The sequence below is a fragment of the Pan paniscus genome, chromosome 13 (genome assembly GCF_029289425.2).
Source record: "Pan paniscus chromosome 13, NHGRI_mPanPan1-v2.0_pri, whole genome shotgun sequence".
Classification (NCBI taxonomy): domain Eukaryota; kingdom Metazoa; phylum Chordata; class Mammalia; order Primates; family Hominidae; genus Pan; species Pan paniscus.
The window spans coordinates 46,609,853-46,633,252 of NC_073262.2; the positions used below are offsets into that span (position 1 = coordinate 46,609,853).

The following is a 23,400-nucleotide window of genomic DNA, read 5'->3' on the forward strand; positions in this document are numbered from 1 at the left end:
ATAGAAAGATCCTCAAAGACTACTGTGAGCACATCTATGCACACAAACTAGAAAATGCAGAGGAAATGGATAAATTCCTCTTAGGATTGAATCAGGAAGAAATTGAAACCCTGAACCAACCAATATCAAGTTCCAAAATTTAATCAGCAATAGAAAACCTACCAACCATAAAATGCCTCAGACCAGATGGATTCACAGCCAAATTCTACCAGACATACAAAGAACTAATACCAATTCTACCAGACATACAAAGAAGAACTAATTCCACAAAATTGAGGAGATCCTAACTCATTCTACAAAGCCAGTATTACCCTGATAGCAAAACCTGGAGGTGACACAACGGAAAAAGAAAACTTCAAGCCAAAATCTCTAATGAATATAGATGCAAAAATCCTCAATATAGTATTAGCAAGCCCAATCAAGCAGTATACCAATAAGTTAGTTCATGGCTGGGCATGGTGACTCATGCCTGTAATCCCAGCACTTTGAGAGGCTGAGGCAGGTGGATCATTTGAGGTCAGGCATTCAAGACCAACCTGGCCATCATGGTGAAACCTCTCTCTACTAAAAATACAAAAATTAGGTGGGCAGTACTGCAACCCCAGCTACTCGGGAGGCTGAGGCAGGAGAATCACTTGAGCCTGGAAGGTGGAGGTTGTGGTGAGCCAAGATCCTGCCATTGCACTCCAGTCTGGGCAACAGAGTGAGACCCTGTCACAAAAAAGGAAAACACAGTTAATTCACCATGATCAAGTAGGCTTCCTTCCTGGGATGCAAGGTTGGTTCAACATATGCAAATCAATAAAAATGACTAACCACATATAATTAAAAATAAAATACATATAATTTCAACAGGCATAGAAAAAAAGCCTTCAATAAATCCAACATCTCTTTATGATAAAAACTCTCCCCAAACTAGGCATTTAAAAAACATACCTCAAAATAATAAAATCAATCTATGACAAGCCCACAGCCAACATTATACTGAACAGGCAAAAGCTTGGATCATTCCCCTAGAGAACTGGAACAAGACAAGGATGCTTACTCTCACCACTCCTATTCAACAGAGTACTAGAAGTCCTGGCCAGAGCAATCAGGCAAGAGAAAGAAACAAAGATCATGTATATAGGAATAAATGAAGTCAAACTATCTCTCTTCACTGATATGATTTTATACCTAGAAAATCCTACAGATTCCACCAAAGGGTTCCTGGAACTGATAAATGACTTCAGTAAACTTTCAGGATACAAAATCAAGGTACAAAAATCAGTAGTATTTCTATACACCAATAATGTTTAAGCTTGAGAGTCAAATTAAGAGTGCAATCCCATTCACAATTGCCATACACAAAAAAATGAAACACCTAGGAATCTAACCAAGGAGTTAATGGATGACTGCCAGGAGCACTACAAAACACTGATGGAAGAAATCATAGATGACAGAAACAAATGGAAAAACATTTGATACTCATGGATTGGAAGAATCAATATCATTAAAATGATCATACTTCCCAAAGCAATGTACAGATTCCACAATATTCCTATCAAACTACCAATGTCATTTTTCACAGAATTCCATAAAACTATTCTAAAATTCATTTGGAACCAAAGAAGAGCCTGAATGTCCAAAACAATCCTAAACAAAAAGAATAAAGCCAGAAGCACCACACTATTTGACTTCAAACTATACTATAAGGCTACAGTAACCAAAACAGCACGGTAATGGTAAACAAACAAACAAAAAAACAGACACATAGGCCAATGGAACAGAATAGGGAACCCAGAAATAAAGCCTGACACCTACAGCTATCTGATCTTTAACAAAATGGACAAAAATAAGAACTGGGGAATGGACTGTATTCAATAAATGATGCTGGGATGACTGGCTAGCTATATACAAAAGAATAAAACTGGACTCCTACCTTTTACCACATACAAAAATTAACTCAAGATGAATTAAAGATTTAAATGTAAGACCTTAAACTAGAAGAATTTCAGAAGAAAACCTAGGAAACACCATTATGTACATTGGCTTTAGGGAAAGAATTTATGTTTAAGTTATCAAAGGCAATTGCAACAAAGAAAACTGATGAGTGGAATCTAATTAAACTAAAGAGCATTTGCACAGCAAAAGAAAATATCAACAGAGTAAATAACCTACAGAATGGGGGAAAATATTCACAAACTATGCATCTGACAAAGGCCTACTATTCAGAATCTACAAGGAACTTAATTCAACAAGCAAAAAACAATCCCATTAAAAAGTGGGCAAAGGACATTAATAGACACTTCTCAAACAAAGACATACAAGCAGCCAGCGTGTATTAAAAAAATGTGCAACATCGCTAATCATCAGGGAAATGCATATCAAGACCACAATGAAATATCATCTCACACCAGTCAGAATGGTGATTATTAAAAAGTCAAAAAACAACAGATGCTGATGAGGCTGAGGCAGGAGAATCTCTTGAGCTGAAGAGTTGAAGGCTGCAGTAAGCTATGGTCTGATCATGCCACTGCACTCCAGCCTGGGCCACAGAGAAAAACCCTGTCTCTACAAAAAGAAAAAGAAAGCAAAGTTGGCTATATCTTGATATGTTGAAGCAGGGATGAGAATCCTTAAAATTCTCTCTACTTTTAAATTTATTTGAAATTTCTCATAATAAAATTTCAAACATGAGATTGTGTTCTATAATGAGCAGGGCCATGTTCAGCCCCACCTTCATTACATCCTTATTGTCTTCTGTTAGGCAGACAAGCTCCCGAAGAGCAAAGGGCGTGGGGTCTGCAGCATTTAGGCTTCCCAATAAAGCACTAGCAGGTAATTAGGCAGCAGCAGAACCATGGCCAGCAACTTACACTGCTTATAAACAAGATGTTTCACACCTGGAAGGTTCTCATATGTTCTTTGAAATCAAAACAGTATGGCAAAATCTAAAGACAATTTTCTATAGGAGATTCTTTGGAATTATCTGGTTATTTCCTTATTAAGAAATGGGGAGGTAGTTTTTCAATCTTCACCCTATTATCTGGGTGACAAAATAATCTGTACTCCAAACCCCCATGTATTAGTCTGTTTTCATGCTGCTGATAAATTCATACCTAGACTGGACAATTTACAAAAGAAAGAAGTTTACTGGACTTACAGTTCCACGTGGCTGTGGAGGCCTTACAATCATGGTGGAAGGGGAAAGGCACGTCTCACATGGTAACAGACAAGAGAGGGAAGGAGCTTGTGTGGGGAAACTCCTCATTTTAAAACTGTCAGATCTCATGAGACTTAATTCACTATCATGAGAACAGCATGGGAAAGACCTGCCCCCTTGATTCAATTGCCTGCCACTGGGTCCCTCCCACAACACATGAGACTTAAGATGAGACTTGGGTGGGGACACCTAAACCATATCTTTCCACCCCTGGCCCCTCCCAAATCTCATGTCCTCACATTACAAAACCAATCAGGCCTTCCCAACAATCCCCCAAAGTCCTAACTTATTTCAGCATTAACTCAAAAGTCCACAGATCAAAAGTCTCGTCTAAGACAAGGTAAGTCCCTTGTGCCTATCACTAGTCTGTAAAATCAAAAGCAAGTTAATTAGTTCCTAAATACAAAGGGGGTACAGGCATTGAGTAAATACAGCTGTTCCAAATGGGATAAATTGGCCAAAACAAAGCTACAGACCCCATGCAAGTCCAAAATCCATCATGGCAGTCAAATCTTAAAGCTCCAAAATTATCTCCTTTGACTCCATGTCTCATATCCAGGTCACGCTGATGCAAGAGGTGGGCTCCCATTGCCTTGGGCAACTCCACTCCTGTGGCTTTGCAAGGTATAGCCCCCCTCCTGGCTGCTTTCACAGGCTGGCGTTGAGTGTCTGTGGCTTTTCCAGGCTCACGGTGCAAGCTGTTGGTGGATCTACCATTCTGGGGTTTGGAGGATGGTGGCCCTCTTCTCACAGCTCCACTAGGCTCTGTGTTGGGGTTTTGACCCCCTTCTGCACTGCCCTAGCAGAAGTTCTCCATGAGGGCCCTGCTCCCGCAACAAACTTCTGCCTGGGCACCCAGGCATTTCCATACATCCTCTGAAATCTAAGTGGAGGTTCCCAAACCTCAACTCTTGACTTCTGTGGATCTGCAGATTGAACACCAGGTAGAAGCTGCCAAGGCTGGGGCTTCCACCCTCTGAAGCAACAGCCCAAGCTGTACCTTAGCTCCTTTTAACCATGGCTGGAGAGACTGGAATGTAGGGTACCAAGTCCTTAGGCTGCACAGACCAGGGAGGCCCAAGGCCCAGCCCAAGAAACCATGTTTTCCTCCTAGGCCTCTGGGCCTGTGATAGGAGGAACGGCCATGAAGACCTCTGACATTCCCTGAAGACATTTTCCCCATTGTCTTGGCAATTAACATTCAGCTCCTCGTTACTTTTGCAAATTTCTGCAGCTGACTTGAATTTCTCCTCAGAAAACTGGATTTTCTTTTCCATTGCATTGTCAGGCTATAAAGTTTCGGAACTTTTATGCTCTGCTTCCCTTATAAAACTGAATGCCCTTAACATCACCTCCATGCTTTGCTGCTTAGAAATTTCTTCTGCCAGATACCCTAAATCATCTCTCTCAAGTTCAAACTTCCACAAAACTCTAGGGCAGGGGCAAAATGCACCCAGTCTCTTTGTTAAAACATAACAAGAGTAACCTTTGCTCCAGTTCCCAACCAGTTCTTCTTCCCCATCTGAGACCTCCTCAGCCTGGATTTCATTGTCCATATCACCATCAGCATTTTGGTCAAAGCCACTCAACAAGTCTCTAGGGAGTCCACAACTTTCCCACATTTTCCTGTCTTCTGAGCCCTCCAAACTGTTCCACCCTCTACCTGTCACCCAGTTCCAAAGTTGCTTCCACATTTTCAGGTATCTTTTCAGCAGTGTCCAGCTCCACTGGTACCAATTTACTGTATTAGGCCATTTTCACACTGATGATAAAGACAAACCCGAGACTGGACAAATTACCAAAGAAAGAGGTTTAATAGACTCACAGTTCCATGTGGCTGGGGAGGCCTCACAGTCATGGCAGAAGGGGAAAGGCACATCCCACATGGTAACAGACAAGAAAGAGAAGGAGCTTGTGCAGGGAAACTCCTCCTTTTAAAACCATCAGATCTTGTGAGATTTACCCACTATCACGAGAACAGCACAAGAAAGAACTGCCCCCATGATTCAACTACCTCCCACCAGGTCCCTCCCACAACACATGGGAATTCAAGATGAGATTTGGGTGGATAACCAGCCAAACCATATCACCCGACAACACACAATTTACCTATGTAACAAAGTAGCACTTGTACCCCTGAAACTAAAATAAAATTATAAAAATAAAAACTATAAAAATAACCTCAAGCCTAAAAAAAGGAAAAAAGAAATGAGGAGGAACTCAAGTGCTGAGACCTTATTCACCATGACTTTTGAGGACTACAAATTAACCAGGCCAGTGGAGAAATCTACCTGAGTCCACTGTTCTGTCTCCCCTCATTTTGCCTTTAAGCAAGTTTAATAACTGTGTGTGCTTATTTCACACACAGAAGGTAAAGCCAGCACTGACTTCTAAGGATGTACACCCAAGGCCAGCAGGGGAGACCGTGACCAGGTGACATCCGCATCACATCACCAACTGTGTGTGTGTTAATGCATCCTCTTACTCTACGGCCCTTGCAAGAAGTCTTTTCTTGTTTGAAATAGGGTTTATTTGATTGGCAGATGGCTTTGTGAAAGAGCAAAATAAGAATTGAAGGTGGGAAATGTCAGGGGCCCACTGACTCCTGCTCTAAGTATGGAGCCCTTCCTTGAGCTGGGATGTCTGGCCTTTGCCTAGATTCCTTGCCCCACCCAGATCCCTGCCCCTCCATGGTTTCTACTGTGAAAATTGGAGAGTCACTTCTGGTCTCTAGATGGCTGCGACTTTAAATCAGAGGTTCAGAAGGAAGACTTGAACATAAATGGAAGTTAAAGAGATGTGCTGGTTCACTAAGGTGCTGGGTGACACGGAAGCCCTACGGGGCAGGAGGCTCCCCCGTCTCTCTGCTGACTCTCCCTGCTCTCCCCTTCTTCCCCCGACCCTGTAAAATATGCCTCCTGTGACTCTCAATATCTCCTTATTCGCTCTCTTTTTCTCTTTTTTGTTTTGTTTTCCCTTATTCATTTTTCTTCTTTCCCTTTTTCCTCCTTTTATCAATTTTTATTTACATTTTTTTTTTTTGAAACAGAGTCTCACTGTGTCATCCAGCCTGGAGTGCAGCGGTGCAATCTTGGCTCACTGCAACATCTGCCCCCGGGTTCAAGCAATTCTCCTGCCTCAGCCTCCCTACTAGCTGGGATAACAGGCATGCACTATCACACCCGCCTAATTTTTGTATTCTTAGTAAAGATGGGGTCTGGCCATGTTGGCCAGGCTGGTCTCAAACTCCTGACCTCATGCAATTCGTCCATCTCAGCCTCCCAAAATGCTAGGATTACAGTCATGAGCCACTGCACCTGGCCTAATTTTTAATTTAAAAACAACGTAATACTCATTTTTTAAAAAAAGTCAAGCAATTCCAACATAGAATAAAGGACATGCATGACGTGTCCCACCATCCAGGCCCCTTTCCTGCCTGCAGGGGTGTGTTCTTAAGTAATGAGTGGTGATTCTAATTTAATAAAGCAATTGCCTTGTTTGTTAGACAAAATTTGCTTGAATTATTTAAGGGCCATTTCAAATTTCTCTTATAGATTCTCAATAATGCTTAGGTAAATTAATTTGAGATATATGTTTTACTTTTGCCTTATGGACCTAAGATTATATTTTCTGCATCAATGACCCTCAATAAAAAGTGGTTTAGCCACCACTGGGTTGAGTCAGGGCCATAGGACAACCTGTCTCCTTTCTGCTTGGGAGTTTGGTTGTAGTTGGACAGGCAGGGCAAAGTGCATCCACATGCTAAGCATTTAGTACCTCTTGTCTCAGAATCAGTCCCTGCAGGGAAGGAAACTGATATAACTAGGGTCGAGAATAGATCCTGAGATCCGAGTTCCATGATCCAGGCAGCTGCATTGATCCTGGGATCTGAGCTCCATGATCCAGGCCACAGCAGCAGGTGTCGAGCCCAGAGTCCAAGATTGGTCCTGGGTGGTGAGCCTTGCTTGCTGACGGAGCAGAGGAGGCAAAAGTAGCTTCACTGTCAGGAGCCCCTCATCTCCTCTTAGGTGAGTCTCCCTAACTCAGGGCTCCAGAGCTAGCCATGTGTGCTCCTTCCTTGGGAATAAAATTGGGGGAAGGGGTCTGGCCCAGCTGGGGTAGGCCCACAGGTTTCTATTTCACTTGGAAATTAGCTGAGTGGGAGATCCCCCACTCTCAAACCAGGGAAGTGCCAAGTAGTTGAGGGACCCAGGGGCCTTGGGAATTTGGAAGCCCAAGGTCACAGGTGACTGTCATGCTCAGGGCCAGAGCCAGAGAATCAGAGAGAGGTGATGGGGGTAAAAATCAAGAGACAGTGGAGAAAGTGAAAGGTATGGCATAGGTGACCGCTGGTGCATTGACCCTGGGGTCATCTAGGGTGGATAGATTAGAGGGCAGAGCGACACACAAAAGAGTGGATCATTTCTCCTGAGTTGTGCCTTGGACCATGAGGGAATCCAGCGTCAGACAACTGGGGGTGTGCGACTGCTCCAGGCCCAGCTTCCCTTGCCTCCTTTGTCCATGAGGAAAGCAACACTCAACACCAGCATTAAGGGGCATTAGGGCTGAGGGTTGCTCGAGGCCAAACCCAAGGACTCTGTTCTGGGGTGAGAGCTAAAGCGGTCAGTAGCCTCACCCACCTGGGATTGGGGCCCACTGGGCATGGTCACTGCCCGTGGGGGGAAGCCAGGCTGCATTAGTCACATTAGCATGAGCTGCTGCAAGCCAAGAACTCTAAAATCTCAGTGCCCCATTCAACAGAAATTTGTTTTTTGCTCATGTAAAGTACAATTAATAAGGGAGTGGGTGTGGAGGGGAGGCTCTGCTTCACCCAGTTATCTGGGAACCTGGCTGAAAGAAGCTCCTGAGGTCATCATCCTGGGTGTCACCCTCTGCAGGGCAGGCCAAGGAAGACAGAACAGAGAACACAATGGGTTTCTATGGGCCGAGGGTCAAAGCGGGGCACGTTTGCTTCCACCCCATGCCATTAGCCAGACTCAGTCCCCTGGCTACACCCAATTGCAAGAGCTCTGGGAAGAGTCATCCAGCTGAATGTAGGCCTAAGAGGAGGGAGAGAGCACGGATTCAGCGGAGGCCTGGCTCCTGCCACACCCACTATCTGCATGCCTCAGTCCCAACTCAAAGCACACAATCACATTGGGAGGTCAATAACTATAAACTCACCAATGTAGGTGGCTTTTCTCATTCACTGTCTACATCCATACCAGAGGAAAAAAAATGCTAGTGGCCAGTGGGCCACATTTCATCTGTACAATGGTTTCACTTAGTACATACGGTGTGTAAAAATATATTTGTAAAGGCAAAGCACACAAAAGCGACTTAGTTTTTCCTTCGACATTAGAAAGTCCAGAGTCTTCACAGATAAGGCAGGTGTCCTACCTCTTGAGTCACTGAAAGGTTCACCTTCCGGTTCAGCAGCATGATGAAGCCACATCATGCTTCACACAGGGTGAAGACACCCTATCACAGTCTCTGCCACTCCCTATTGTCCCCCAGAACAAGCTCACAGGTTCTACATGAGACACCCATGTCGTTTGTGTGCACGTGAGGGGTGCCCTCGAGACCACACTGCTATATCTATCTACTCGGGGACAGATTGCTCCTGGGAATCAGAGGGTACTGGGTCCCCTGGGGCAACACTCTCAACCTGCCAGAGGCCTCATAAGAGATTCCTGAACAGAATGATGTCAGTGCTGTGCTTTGAAGTCCATTGCTTAAAGAACGGTGGTGGTCTATGGGGGCTGTTTATAGAAGCCTAACAGTGGAGATACCAGAAGGGCCATCTGGCAGGCAGTGCAGGGCGGGGTGAAGTAGTGGGAAATGATGTTGGGGAGGCAGGAGAGGCCAGACCTAGCAGGAGTCCAGCTAGACGAAGAGCTTGACTTACCTTCCAGGGCAATGGGAAGGCCATGAAGCATTTTTAAAAGGGAAAGTTGTGACCAGATTTGCATTTTAGAAAGCTGATTTTCCTTGTTGTCAACTGAGGGATGGACAAAGTACAAAATAGGAAGACATGGTGCGGAAATGCAGGTGTCAGGTGAGGCTTGTTCGCTACCTGCTGGATGGGGCATGAAAACAGGACCCATCTGACAGAATGAGGAAGCCCAGGGCACCTGGTCTATCTCACACAGCAGCATTTATCATTTCAGGCCCAGGGGAGCAAATGGCAACATCTTGTCCGGAAGTTTCTATTTGATCTGGGGCCCCAGGGACTGACTCAGAAGTCATCATCACGAAATGAGCTCCTGAGTGGAGCTTAATGCTTTCCAATGGATCACACACACTCGAGTGGTAATTAATGATTTGATTCATTGTGCTTTGGGGAGCCACTGTTCAACAGAATAATCCAAGTAATTTAAATCTGCAATAAACTAGGAGTGCAACAACATTTCATGGCTGCACACAGAAATGATTTGCTAGAGAGGGGAAAAAAAGCATTTTTATTAAAGCCACATCCAAATGGTCCACAGGAAAGCAATATTGAGTTCACAAGTGATTTGATTACGTTCCTCCACAATAGTCCTCCAAGGCAGACCCAAGTCCAAATGCATTTCTGTGAATGTGCATAATACCAAAGGTTCAGTAAACCAACACGTTTCATCAAAATTACTCTGTGCATGTCTGAGATAGAAAATGTTTGCAGAATGTTAACCACCCTTTTATTCAGAATAACTTTCTTCCACCATTAGCATCTGGCATCTGCAACTGATATGAGCTCAAATGCATCCCCTGTGGAGTTGGGTCTTCCTCTACAAGCCCCTCTCCATCAGTGTCCCTGGCTGCTGGCATATGTACGCAAGCTTGCCTGTCCTTCACACACCCACGGAGGGACTAAGCTCTGCTCTGTGCCAGGAGCGCCCTGAGCTCAAGGAGCATCTAGGTAATAGAAGAGGCAGACACACTCTGAAATGGGCAAATGCAAATGAAATTATCAAATTGCAGGGCAGGAGGGCACCAAGAAGAAACCTCATGCTATGAGGATCAGCAAGTGCTCCCTAAAGGCAATAAGACCTCAGAAGTTAGCTACGGGCAGAGGTGGGGAGGGTCAACTGGGTATTTCAGGTGGCAGCTGGTATTCCAGGTGGTATGGAAAGCACACACATTTCTTTAACAGACCACTGACCTTAAATGGGAAAACATAAAATAGCTAAATCAATAATCCATTATAGATTCAATGAGCCTTCAAGGCAAAGAATCCTCAAAGGGGCATCTGTGGAGCCCTGCTTAGTTTATTTACTCCTTGGATTCATGCTTACTGAGTGGCAGCTGTATTCCAGGCACAGTCTTAGGTGCTGAAGATGAAGGTAAGACCGGTCATTGTCTTTGCAGATTTCACATGTAAATGGGTACGAAGACAATTAGCTAATTATTGCAATAAGAGCCATGGAGGGAATTATCTTGAGGTGTGCTGACAGTGAGAACTTGAGAAGAGCCAACTTTGGATACTGAGGTGTTAGAGTCAGGAAGACATACAAGAACTGAGGTCAGAAGGGTGAGAAGGGTCAAATTGGAGAGGAGACACAGCAGGTAGAGGAAACTATGAGCACTGAGGCTTGAGAGTGACAGCCTGGGCATGTTCCAGGGCCAGTACAGCTGGAGCTGAATGAGGAAGCTGCGAGGGAGGAGGAAGAGGGGCATGGGATGAGGCACCTGGACTTCTGACATGCTCTGCAGCCCTGATCATTTCCCAAAGCTGTCATCCTTCACGATGCCTTCCCTTGACCATAAGCTATGGTCATTAATGAAATGCCCTCTCTTCGTTCATTCACAAATACGTCCTGGCTTAGATTATAAATTTTAGAGTCAACCTAGCTATGAACAGGACAAAATTTTCAGGCCAAACCTATATAACCCACTCAGGTGATTTGTTTTCCCTCTCTCATGAATATGAACACTATGTAAAATCTGTAAACACCCAAATCATAGCCACTTGGTCTTAATCAGAAAGCCCTGGTCCAAAACAGTTTTAGGCTGGTGTTATATTTCACTGTATCTAAAAAGATAAATTTTACCAAATTTGGAGATGACACACATGACATCGAGTTCAACTTCCATTCATAAACATATTTTTAAGACTATACTAGACATCCCATGTTCATAGATTGAAAAATTAATATTGTTGTCTATACTATCCAAAGCAATACACAGATTCACCACAATCCCTATAAAAATGCTGATTGCATTCTTTACAGAAGAAAAAATATCCTAAAATACTTCTGAAACCACAAAACCCTGAGGAGCCAAAGCAACACTGAGAAGATAAAACAAAGTTGAAAGCATTACACTTCCTCATTTAAGACTATATTACAAAGCCATAGTAATCAAATAGTATGGAATTGGCATAAAAACAGAAACATAGACCAATGGAACAGACTAGAGAGCCCAGAAATAAGTCCAGATGTATATGGTCAACTAAGTTTTGACAAGGGTACTAAGAGGACACAACAGGGAAAGGACAGTCTTTTCAATAAATGATGCTGGGAAAACTTATTTTCATATGCAAAAGAATAAAACTGGACTCTTGTTACACACTATACACAAAAATAAACTTGAAATAAATAAAAGACCTAAATGTAAGATCTGAAACCATAAAACTCTGGCAAGAAAAAAATTGGGCAAATGTTCCTTGACACTGGTCTTTGCAATGAATTTTTTGGATATCACACCAAAAGCTCAGGCTACAAAAGCAAAAACAAATGAGGCAATATCAAACTGAAAAACTCCTACACAGTAAAGAAATCAATAAGTGAAATGATAAGGTAACCTACTGACTAGGTATAAACATTTGCAAACCACATATCTGATAAGGAGTTAATATTCAAAATCTACAAAGAACTCTTATGACCAGTAGCAGAATAACATGATTTTAAAAATGAGTAGAGGACCTGAAAAGATATATTTCCAAAGAAGACATTAATAATGACCAATACATAGATGAAAAGGTGTTCAATATCACTAATCAACAGGGAAATGCAAATTAAAACCACAAGGAGATAACTAACACCTCATAGCCAATAGAATGGCTATTATCAAAAAGATAAGAGATAACAAGTGTGGTAAGGGTATAGAGAAAAGGGAACCTTAGTACACCGTTGATGAGAATGCAGATTGGTACAACCGTTATGGGAAAGAGTATGGAGGTTCCTCACAAAATTAAAAGCAGAACTACCATATGACCCAGCAATCCCATTTCTGGCTATATACCCAAAAAAGATGAAACCACCACCTCATAAATATATCTGCACTCCAGCATTACTCTCAATAGCCAAGATAGAAAACAACCTAAGTGTTTGCTGATGGACAAATGGCTAAAGAAAATGTTGTATAGATACGCAATAGAATATTATTCAGCCTTATTTTTTTTTTAAAAAAAAAGCAGATTCTGCCATTTGCCACATATGAATGAACCTGGATGACATTATGCTAAGTGAAATAGACCAGACCAGAGAGAAAAATACTGCATGATCTCACTTATGTGTGTAATTTTAAAAATCAAACATACAGAGATAGAGAATAAAATAGTGGTTACGGTGGGCAAGCGGGGAGAGCAGGGCAGAGGGATAGAGGGTGGATGTAGGTCAGAGGATACAAAGTAGCAGTTATGTAGGATGAACAAATCCAGAGACCTAATGAACAACATGAAGACTGTAGCAAATAAACCTGTATTGCATTAGGGATTTTTGTTAAATAAGTAGATATTAGCTGTTCTTGTCACACACACACACACACCCCTATGTGAGATATTAGATATGTTAATCTTCCTCACTATAGTAACAATTTCACTATGTATCCTTATAACATCATATTGTAAACCTCAAGTACACACAATAGTTTTTTTTTGTTTTTTGTTTTTTGTTTGTTTTTTAAAGACTGTACTACATGTGCCAGGCACTGTTCAAAGGGATTCACATGAATGACCTCACTCTATCCCACAAGATCACGCTCCCTGTTTCACACTGAGGATTTGGGAATCTTATCCAGGGCACAGGCTGATGACTTGAGCTGAGCCAGAGGCTCCAGGGATCGTGCTCTCCCCCAGGTATCTGCAGCCCAGCCCTCTCTCCTGAGCTTCAGACTTCGTCCCCAGTTGAAACTGGTCATATCTACCGGGACACCTCACAGACATTTTAAATCCAACTCATCCAAACTGGAACTCTCCTTTTCTTCCCTCCCATATCTTCTCCTTCTGTGTTCTTCAGTGGCAGATTGGCGGGGAGGGTGTAGATGCCCTCGAAGCAATCTTCACCACTGCACTTATCTTTAATGCCACCCAACTGCCTGCAGACTCCCAGCTGCATCCTGCTCTGCACTCTCCCCTGTCTGGCTCTCTGCCCCAGCTCGGAAGCCCTAACCTCGTTCCAGTCTGTGTACTCTTCTCAAACTCAGATGCTCCCCTCGACGCAGCCCCTTGTCCTGTGTCCCAGGCTCCTGGGCACTGCTGTCTCACTGGCCGGACCCCATCAGATCAGCCTTTGGAGTGACAGCACAGCAAACTAGAAAGAGTAATGGGAAGAGACTCCACAGTCATACAAGGGCCAGGGGACAACTCTGCCACGGACTGGCGCTGGGACCTTGCGTAAAGAACTGGATCTTACTGGCCTTCGGCTTCCTCTTCTACTCATTGGTCCTTCATGGGATTTTAGTGAAGTTAGCAACATGCCCCGTCAGTTGTTCAACAAGTAAAAGTTATCTCTAAACACACAGACAGTCCAAATATTCAATATCCCTCTCCCTCCCTCATTCTCTCTCTCTCTCCCATCCTTGTTCTCTCTTTCTCTTCTTCTCTCTCCCTTATCTTCTCTCTCGTTTCACTCTTGTTGCCCAGACTGGAGTGCAATGGTGTGATCTCGGCTCACCACAACCTCCGCCTCCCGGGTTCAAGAGATTCTCCTGCCTCAGCCTCCCGAGTAGGTGGGATTACAGGCGTGCACAACCATGCCCGGCTAATTTTGTATTTTTGGTAGAAACTGGGTTTCTCCATGTTGGTCAGGCTGGTCTCAAACTCCCGATCTCAGGTGATCCACCTACCTTGGCCTCCTAAAGTGCTGGGATTACAGGCATGAGCCATCACACTTCTCTCCTTTTCTCTCTCATCCTCTCTCCTCTCTTCCTCATCCTCCCTCCCCTCCCTCTCTCTCTCATCCTTGCTTCCTCTCTCTTTGTCTCTCTCTTTCTTTCTCATCCTCTCTCTTTCTCTCTTTTCTCTCTCTCTCTCACAGACTCTCTCTCTCTCTGATTAAACCGAGCACTTAATAAGTGGCAAGGGCTGCACTCTGCATTTTTCAAGCTCCTCAACCTCACCCTCTGAGGAAGACACTACTCTCTCATTTTATAGATGGTTTGTGACTCATTGGCCTTATTTGACACCAAAACTCTAACAAAGCAACTGAGCCTACTTTTGTCTCATAAGTTCACAAGCTGAACACGGCGGGAAGTATTGAATAGAAGTAGAGGTAGTGCCAAGCAGAAAAACCCAAAGACCTTCACCCAGGTGCAAGGGAGAATCATGGAAGCCGGCAGCCAGGTGACTTAATGCACAGCCCTGCACACCCCAGAGCACGGGGAGTCTCAGGGAGGATAGAAGAGCCAGTCCCTACTCATCCCCTCCTGTGTGCATGCCGATGTGATAGCCACACCAGCACGTCTCTGCATTTACTTCACAAAATAAAATTACAGGAAACAGCAGCAATTTGTGAGGTAGCCAGGATATCTTTGAGCTAAGTACTCTGCCAAATAGAGAAACAAAGACTCAACTAAGTTTGGTGCCCTGGCCAGGCTTCCACGGCTAGTACTGCAAGAGCAATACTGTCAGTTCAGCCCAGCCCTGGGGACATACTCTGTCCCTGAGACGTACTTGTGTGTTTGATGTGACATTGTCTAAAAAAAATGCTTCAATTCAGAGAGAAACTGTGTACCTCTGCTGACACACTATGACACGTGCTCCATCACCTTCTCACACACCACGAGAGTGGGATGCTACAAAGAAGACTCAGCCCCTCTGCTGCCTACTTAGGTGAAATTAGTGGGAGGAGAAAATAAAGATGAGAATTTGGACCAGTTTTTGAAGGGACCTCCCTCCTCTCAATTCATTTGTTAGGTGACTGTCACCCATCCTCCCAACCCTCCTGTTGGAAGGACAGTGGGCTGCCTGGGCAGACAGGCTGGGCAGAGCCCTGGAGACCCATCTGGACCCCATCACTGCCTGTCTAAGCAGAGCCAGGTGTAGTCTCGGAGGCCACACGCCCAGTGGAGTTTCAGCTGAATCACCTCCAGGCAGCATCCTATACTGAGTGCTGTGACACCACCAACCAGGGCTGCAGGAGGGGCTCCCCCTCTTTGTGGAACACCACACAGTTGCTCTCTCCAAAAGCCTGTGGGTCACTCTTCATCCTGCTTTTGCCCTTGCTTTCTACGTTCAGTCACTTAGCAAGACTGTGGACTTTGCCTCCACTGTATGGCCGGCCCACAGCCACTCGTGTCCCAAGTTAGCCACTTGCAGTATGCCCAGGCCATGGGGCCCTTGTGGTATCGCCAGGCCACGGGGTCCTCGCAGTATCTCCAGGCCACAGGGTCCTCACAGTATCATCAGGTCATGGGGTCCTCGCAGTGTCACCAGGCCACAGAGTCCTGCCACAGGGAGGCTGAGCCTGAGCTCCCAATCCCTGTACCCTCACCGGTGTCCACCATGGTGGTCCCAAAATTGTTCTTGGCTCCTCTTTTTCTCGGGTGCTGCAGAGGGTCCCTCTGGCACTCTTTGGAGTCCTCCTTCCCACCTGCCCCACTCCTGCAGAGGCCGACTGGCCACTCTCCCTTTTTGTGCTGTTGGCCCCTCACACTATTCCAGGACAGGAGCCTGCAGGTAAGTCAGACCATGTCATTCCTCTGCTTAACACCTTCTCAACTTTTCCCATCTCTCTCCAAATTAGCAGTCTTGGCCTACTGCACAGCCACAGGGCCGTGCCTCACATCCTCGTTCCCTCACCCCGGGCTCGGCCCCCATTCTCCCTGCACCCGTCCCTGGCCTGCCTCTCCCTGGAGGACCTGCACCTGCCTGGGCATCCTCTCCAGGGCCATGCCTCTCCTTGTTCACACTCTACCCAGTGTCCCCCAGCAGAGGGGCTCCCATCTGACCTTGCTTTTAGGATCAACACGCCCAGTTACTCTCTATCCCCCCATTCGCATGTCTTCTGCCTGGCAACACTGGCTGGCACTGGCATACCACACAGGTGCGTCCTTATTGCATCTCCATGGGGCAGGGCAGAGGCTCACCTGGGCACAGCCATGCCCCACCTTGCACCTGGTGCACAGGAGAATCGGCTTGCCTGTGGAATAAAGGAGGGCACACAACTCTGACATCACCTCTAAGACAGTTCTCTTGGCTAAACTAAATAAATGCCTCAAGTGTTAAAACTCAAGTCTGTTCGCATGATTCAGATTCTATCTCAAGAGGAACACGGTCTGCCTGATGCCAATCCTGTCCTATTTTCAAAAGGACTTCCCTCATCACAAGGTGCCCAGTAGCCTGAGTGTCTTGTCCTCCCTGGGCTCCCATGGGGCCAGACCCACAGCTGGCACAGAGCAGGGGGTGCAGCTGCTGACTGGATGATGTTAGGGAGGGGACTCCAATCCTCAATCCCTACAAATTGGACTGGTAGAAGGGTTTGTGTTGTTGCTTCCATTTGTGTTTTTAAATTTGCATTTGTATTGTCTGCCCACAATAGGCTAGACTTGTGTGATTCATATAAAAATGAGTAACAGGGAGTCCCTGTCTCCAAGGACTTCATAACCACAGAGACAGAATGAGGTGGCAAATCCTTAGGGAGCCACATGATAAAAGCTGCTAGAGGTATCAGAGGTGGTAGGGCACAGCTCAACTGGGAGAGATGTGGCTGGTTGGGGGCTGGACAGAGATGCTCTCCTACAGGAGTGGGGCATTCTGGGGCTGAGACTCATTGAGGGGTGCTAAGGGAGCTGCGTAGAGAGCAGGCAGATAGTCAGCAGGAGCAGGAGCATGGTGGGGCTGATGGCAAAGGCAGGAGTGAGTTCATGGAGTGATGTGCAGGTCATGGCATGCATCTTAGGGTGCCCATGCCTCAGGTGAAGTCCTTTGCACAGATATCCCATAAGGGAAAACACTAATTAAATCTGCCTTTGGCTTTGCCCTCAGAGTCTCTGGCCCACTTGCAATGTTCTTCCAGGGTTTGCTTCACTGTGGTTTTCAACAGAAGCATGAGAACATTGAGGAGATTCCTTACATTCAGCTCTTGAGACGCTTCTGTGCAGGTACCTGCAGCCCTCAATGCCCTGGCCACTCATCTCTCCCTTCCTCCCGAATTTTCAGCTCAGCCCATTTTTCTTTTTTTCTAGAAAAAGAACACATTGCTAATAGGTAACGTCAATTTCATCTTGCTGGAGTAGAGCTTGAAACATTGAAGACTTCAACATGTACAAAATAAACAAGTTTTGAGCTTAGTTAACTCTAAGTCTGAAGCTACATAAGGTGATTTGCCCAAGGAGACTTGTTTTTGACAAGCCAGGTCTGAACACATGGAAACTGGAGACCCTGGCCCTGTAGCCATGAGGTCTTCATCTCTACGAGGCTGAGCCAGGGGCTGTGGCCCACCAAATCTGACCTTCCAGGCTCATGGGGAGAAGCCACTTGGCAAGCCCATTTTAAGCACTTTTAATGTTCTATGGAAATGTGTTTTAGCTGCGCTCTGATAAGCCTGCCTCCTAGCTGGTGCTGAGCTGAATCAGAAACAGGTCAGAGAGACTGCCAAGCCTTAGCTAAGAACTCAGCTGAGCTAGGTTTATTCTATAAATGTTGCTCTTTTTAAGGTGGTCAAAAACCACCAGCTTTAGCTATCAAAAGACAACAAAAGTAAACAAAAGACATCGATGGATAGGCTGCGGAGATCAATCTCAAAGGAATCAGTGAGAGGTTAAGGTTCTGCCATTCTGGTTATGTGTGTGGAAGGAGCCATGGATTATTAATCCCCTGCTTTAATAAGGGTGATGGGAGATGGCACGACTTCCAGCCAACTTGAAGCCATAGCCTTCGTCTCCTGAAGTGGGAGCCTGGGCACAGCAGAGCTCCTGTGTGTCTGTAAATGCCGGATGATCTCACATTTGAGGAACTCTCACGTACAGATTTGAATGTAACACTGAGCAGTGGATCCTGCATCTATGTCCTGCCCTGGGAGGAGACAGTCCAGGGATGTTTCTGGCTGCTGGGTCTGGACCATTTGATATTGGCACTATCTGACCATTTCCACCTGCAAAACTCGCAACTTTATGTGGTTCAACCTAATATTAAGTCCAGGCTGAATGGGAAGCAGGTCTGTATTACTGCTTAGCCATTTTCTCGGAACAAAATCACACATAATATGGTAAGAGTACTACATTTTATTCTAAAAGAATGTAGAGTATTCATGATCTCATAGAGCACCATTAATATGCTCTATCGATGGCAAGGTGTCTCCACCTAGGCCTGGGCCTCTCGGTGGCAGGGCCCGTGTGCTGGGCTTACACAGCAATGTGTTCCCCTATTGCATTGTCAGGCAGAAAGTGACACTTAATCAATGTGGGTTTATAAATTAATAATTGAATAAATTAACCAAGGAATCAGCACTGCTTTCTTCCTTTTTTTTTTTTTTTTTTTTTTTTTTTTTTGAGATGCAGTCTCGCTCTTTCACCCAGGCCAGAGTGCCATGGCATGATCTCGGCTCACTGCAACCTCTGCCTACCGGTGTGTCTGGAGTTTGTTCCTGCCGCTGGGTTCATGGTTTTGCTGACTTAAAGAATGAAACCGCGGACTTTCACAGTGAGTGTTAAAGCTCTTAAAGCTGGCACAGACCCAAAGAAGGAGCAGCAGCAAGATTTATTGCGGAGTGAAATAACAAAGCTTCCACAGGGGAACCTGAGCGTGTTGCCCTGCAGGCTGGAGTGGCCAGCTTTTATTCCCTCATTTGTCCCCGCCCATGTCCTGCTGATTGGTCCATTTTACAGAGTGCTAATTGGTCCATTTTACAAACCTCTAGCTAGCTACAGAGCGCTGTTTGGTGTGTTTTTACAGAGCGCTTATTGGTGCATTTTACAAACTTCTAGCTAGCTACAGAGTACTGATTGGTGCATTTTACAAACCTCTAGCTAGCTACAGGGTACTGATTGGTGCATTTTACAATCCTAGCTGCGGAGTCCTGATTGGTGCATTTTACAATCCCCTTGTAAGACTGAAAAGTTCCCCAAGTCCCCAGTCAACCCAGGAAGTCCAGCTGGCTTCACCTCACACCGGCTTCAAGTGATTCTCCTGCCTCAGCCTCCTGAGTAGCTGGGATTCATGCCTGGCTAATTTTTGTATTTTTAGTAGAGACGGGGTTTCATCATGTTGGTCAGGCTGGTCTTGAATTCCTGACCTCATGGTCCGCCTGCCTCGGCCTCCCAAAGTGCTGGGATTACAGGCATGAGCCACCATGCCTGGCCCAACTACTTTCCTCTTAAGTGACATAGTGTGTGAAACATTATCTCAAGCATAGCTCCACCTATGAGTTAAGATTTGGGCACATCTCCTGACCTTGCAGACTTTCCTATTTCTTGGCTACTCAATGGAGAAAGAAAGATGTGATTTCAGTCAGTTCCTCAGTTCCATCTTCTACCAAGTCATGTTCCTTGGGAAGAAATCACATAACCAGATGACACTACTTTCTACTCAGGCCTGGCCTCCTGTTGTTCTCACTGCCTCTGCAGTTTGGATGACAAGAACAAAGACACATGTCACTGGGACCTTTGTAAGTGGCCTCAGTGCAAAGACCACCAGTTGGGTCTTCAGAGACTTCGTGTTGGGACCTCCAAACTGCAGCTCCTTCACCTCCTGCCTTTTTAAACAACCGTTGCAGCTGCTGCTCCTAATGGTCAGCCCTGCAGGCCCCTCACCTGGGCAGCGGCTTAGGTGGGGCATTCCAAGACCTCTGAGCCTGCCCACCTTCCACAGCAGCTACAGGCCCCATGGGGAACTCGCACATTCTTGCTGTCCAAGCAGGTGGGATGCACCTGGCTCCGCAGCAGCCCAGTGCCCTCACCCCCTGCCATTGGATGCCCAGCCAGCCTGCCCCTCCAGACTCCTCCTGGTGAGAAACAGGCCCCAGACACCCTGCCCACATGTGCCACCCCCACAACTCTAGGGGCTGCCACCAGGTGGACTGCACTCTAATTTGATCGTAAAAGCCTGAATTAATCTACATGAAGCCTAACCCTGCTTGAGCTCCATGGAAAGTCCCTGAGATGGTGACCACCAGGTGCACCAGAGAGAGGAGCTGTTTGGGTAGGTAATGCTGTATAGATGACCCTGGCTACCACTCTGAGCCCCAGTTTCCCTCTCTGTGAAATGGGTATGACAATGGCCTCCTTTAGTATGGAATAAGTGAGTCAAGCCTGGGCGCTCAGGTCCTCAGTGAATGATCATTTGCTGCTGAAGTTATTCCATGAAAGAGGATATACAAACACAGGGCAATAAACATTCATGGTCTGTTCATATAGCAGAAACGGCCAAGGACCTTGTTAAACACCTGCCTGCCTGTTAAACACCTGTCTCCTCATATAGATTGAGAGCTTGTGAGGCCTGAGATTTCGTCATCATCTTTCCCAGTGTCTGGCATCCTGCCTGTCCCTGAGGAGATGCTGGATGGATGGATGGACACACGAGTGAAGGAAACTTCGGGGATCCCAGTCCACCCTTCAGGCAGCTTCGGAGTCCACCTGCACAGGCTCTGGAAGCCATAAGGCCACTTTATTTGGTGAGGAAGGGGAAGAGGCACAGAGTGGAATGTGGAATACAGGACATTTTAATAGAAAATATTTTAACTCTTCTAAGGCTGTGTCTGGCAAGAGCCAGACATTGCACATATCCTAACTCTGACCAAAGTCTGACAGGCAGACAGGAAGGTTTTATATGGTCTGCTGTGGGCTCTTTAGGGTGGGGAAGGGGGACCTTGTCATCAGCACCAAGATGCAAGTGCTTTATAGCTGCCTTTCTGGAGGTTTTGTTCAGGGAAGAATAAGCTGGTATGATCATTCTGGAAATCAATTCAAAAACATGCATCAAAACCTCATAAATACCCTTCATCTCTGCAACAGTAATTTTCCCCGCTAGGAGTCTACACCAAGGAAAACATCAGTGGTGCAGGCAGAGGTGGATGCAAATAGATGCCCCTGGCAGCATCATTTACAGTACTGACAACCATTACGTGCCCCGGACATCCAACATGGGAACTACTAAATCAATAATGGCTAAAAATTATGGTTAAAAATAGCATCTGGGGCTGGGTGCGGTGGTTCACACCTGTAATTCCAGCACTTTGGGAGGCCAAGGTGGGGGGATCATGAGGTCAGGAGTTCAAAACCAGCCTAGCCAACATGGTGAAACCCCGTCTCTACTAAAAATACAAAAATTAGCCGGGCATGATGGTGTGCACCTGTAGACCCAGCTCCTCAGAAGGCTGAGGCAGGAGAATGGCTTGAAGTCGGGAGGCAGAGGTTGTGGTGAGCCAAGATTGTGCCACTGCACTCCAGCCAGGGTGACAGAGCAAGACGCCATCTCAAAAAAAAAAAAAAAAAAAAGAAAGAAAGAAAAATAACCTCTGATGTGGAGGACTGGTACACTGTTGATTAAAAAAAGAAAACAGGCCAAAAAATTGTTCTTATTGAATCATTCTTGATGTTAAAAACACAACATATACATTTGAGAGAGCCTAAAAAATTCAAAATGCCACTAGCAGTTACATGAGACGTGAAATAATGAATGTCTTTTGCTATTTTCTTTATACCTTTTGGGATTTAGATATTTGCTATGTCCATTACTTATATACTAAAATATAAGTTTTCCTAAAGCAAAAGAAATAAGCTTTGTGTAGTGAGATTGAAAACAGAATTTTTCATAAACTACAACTGCATTTGTAATATTTTATTTCCATGAGCTTTGAGTTGTTAATGTATCATTTAGGAAGGCTAAGACTGAGTTTTAGAAAAGGCAAAAATAGGCTTTTTGTATGTCTTGCAAAAGTGTCCTAATAATGATGGCAATTTTTACATAATGAAGGTCAGGTTACTGTCACATATTGTCTTAGGTGCCTTGCGCTGCCATCACGAAGTATCATAGATTGAGTGGCTTGTAAACAACAGGAATTTATTTCTCACAGTTCTGGAGGTTGGAAGTTCAGGTCAGGGTGCTGGCAGGGTTGGGTTCTGGTGAGGGCCTTTTCCACGTTGCAGACAACTAACTCTTCCTTATATCTCACAAGCGGAAAGAGGATGGGAGAGCTCTCTGGGGTCCCTTATATAAAGACAGTAATCCATTTATGAGGGTGGAGCCCCCTTGTGAATGGGGGGCTCCACCTTCATGACCTGATCACCTACCAAAGACCCCACTTTCTAATATCATCAAATTGGGGATGAGGATTTCAACAAAGGAATCTTGGGAGATGCAGATACTCAGTCCATCGCGCTTATTTTGGAAAAACTTAAGAGTTAAATATTAAAACTGTAAAAGAGAAATTGGATTTGCTGTATTGTTTTTGCCATTATATCATTTGTTAGTCACTAAGGGCTACCAGCCCCTGCGATTTGGGACACTAGAATAATGTTAGCAAATATAGCAAAGCCTCAATATTCTTATTTTGGCTTACTTTCTTGAGATAACTAAAAATTTGCACATTGGTGAGTGAGCTTGGCCTCATGATCTTTCCTCCAAAAAGTAAAAAATATGTGATCATGTTTCCACGTCAGAAACATGGCAGCAATTCTGTTTCCCTTTGCGTTATCTGTCAGAAGACACCAGCGACTTACACCCTGCACTCCATAGAATGGACAGATTCTAAGAAAAGAGGAAGAGCATGGACCAGACAGGCACGTAGCAGAGACATTTCAACACTCAGTAGGTGTAGATATCAGCAAGTCACTTGTTAGAAAGAAGATACTCAGTCTCTAAAGGTCTACCCAGCACTAGGCTCTAGGCTGGTCACAGAGCTGACCTCAGGGAGCCTAACGTCAGCTACCACATTATCCATCATAAGGATGGGGAAGGAGCGAGGAGCTAAGTAAAGCCAAGGGGAGAGGGTTATGGTGTTGAGGGTATGGGTGTCTTTGACTGCAGGGGAATGGGCTTTGCCCCCGTTTATCCT

At 45.2% G+C, this 23,400-nt stretch overlaps 1 pseudogene; it reads left to right on the top strand.

The window, feature by feature from the left end:
• Positions 1 to 14,055: 14,055 nt before the first annotated feature.
• Positions 14,056 to 19,670, top strand: LOC134728677 (uncharacterized; annotated as a pseudogene).
• Positions 19,671 to 23,400: the final 3,730 nt, after the last annotated feature.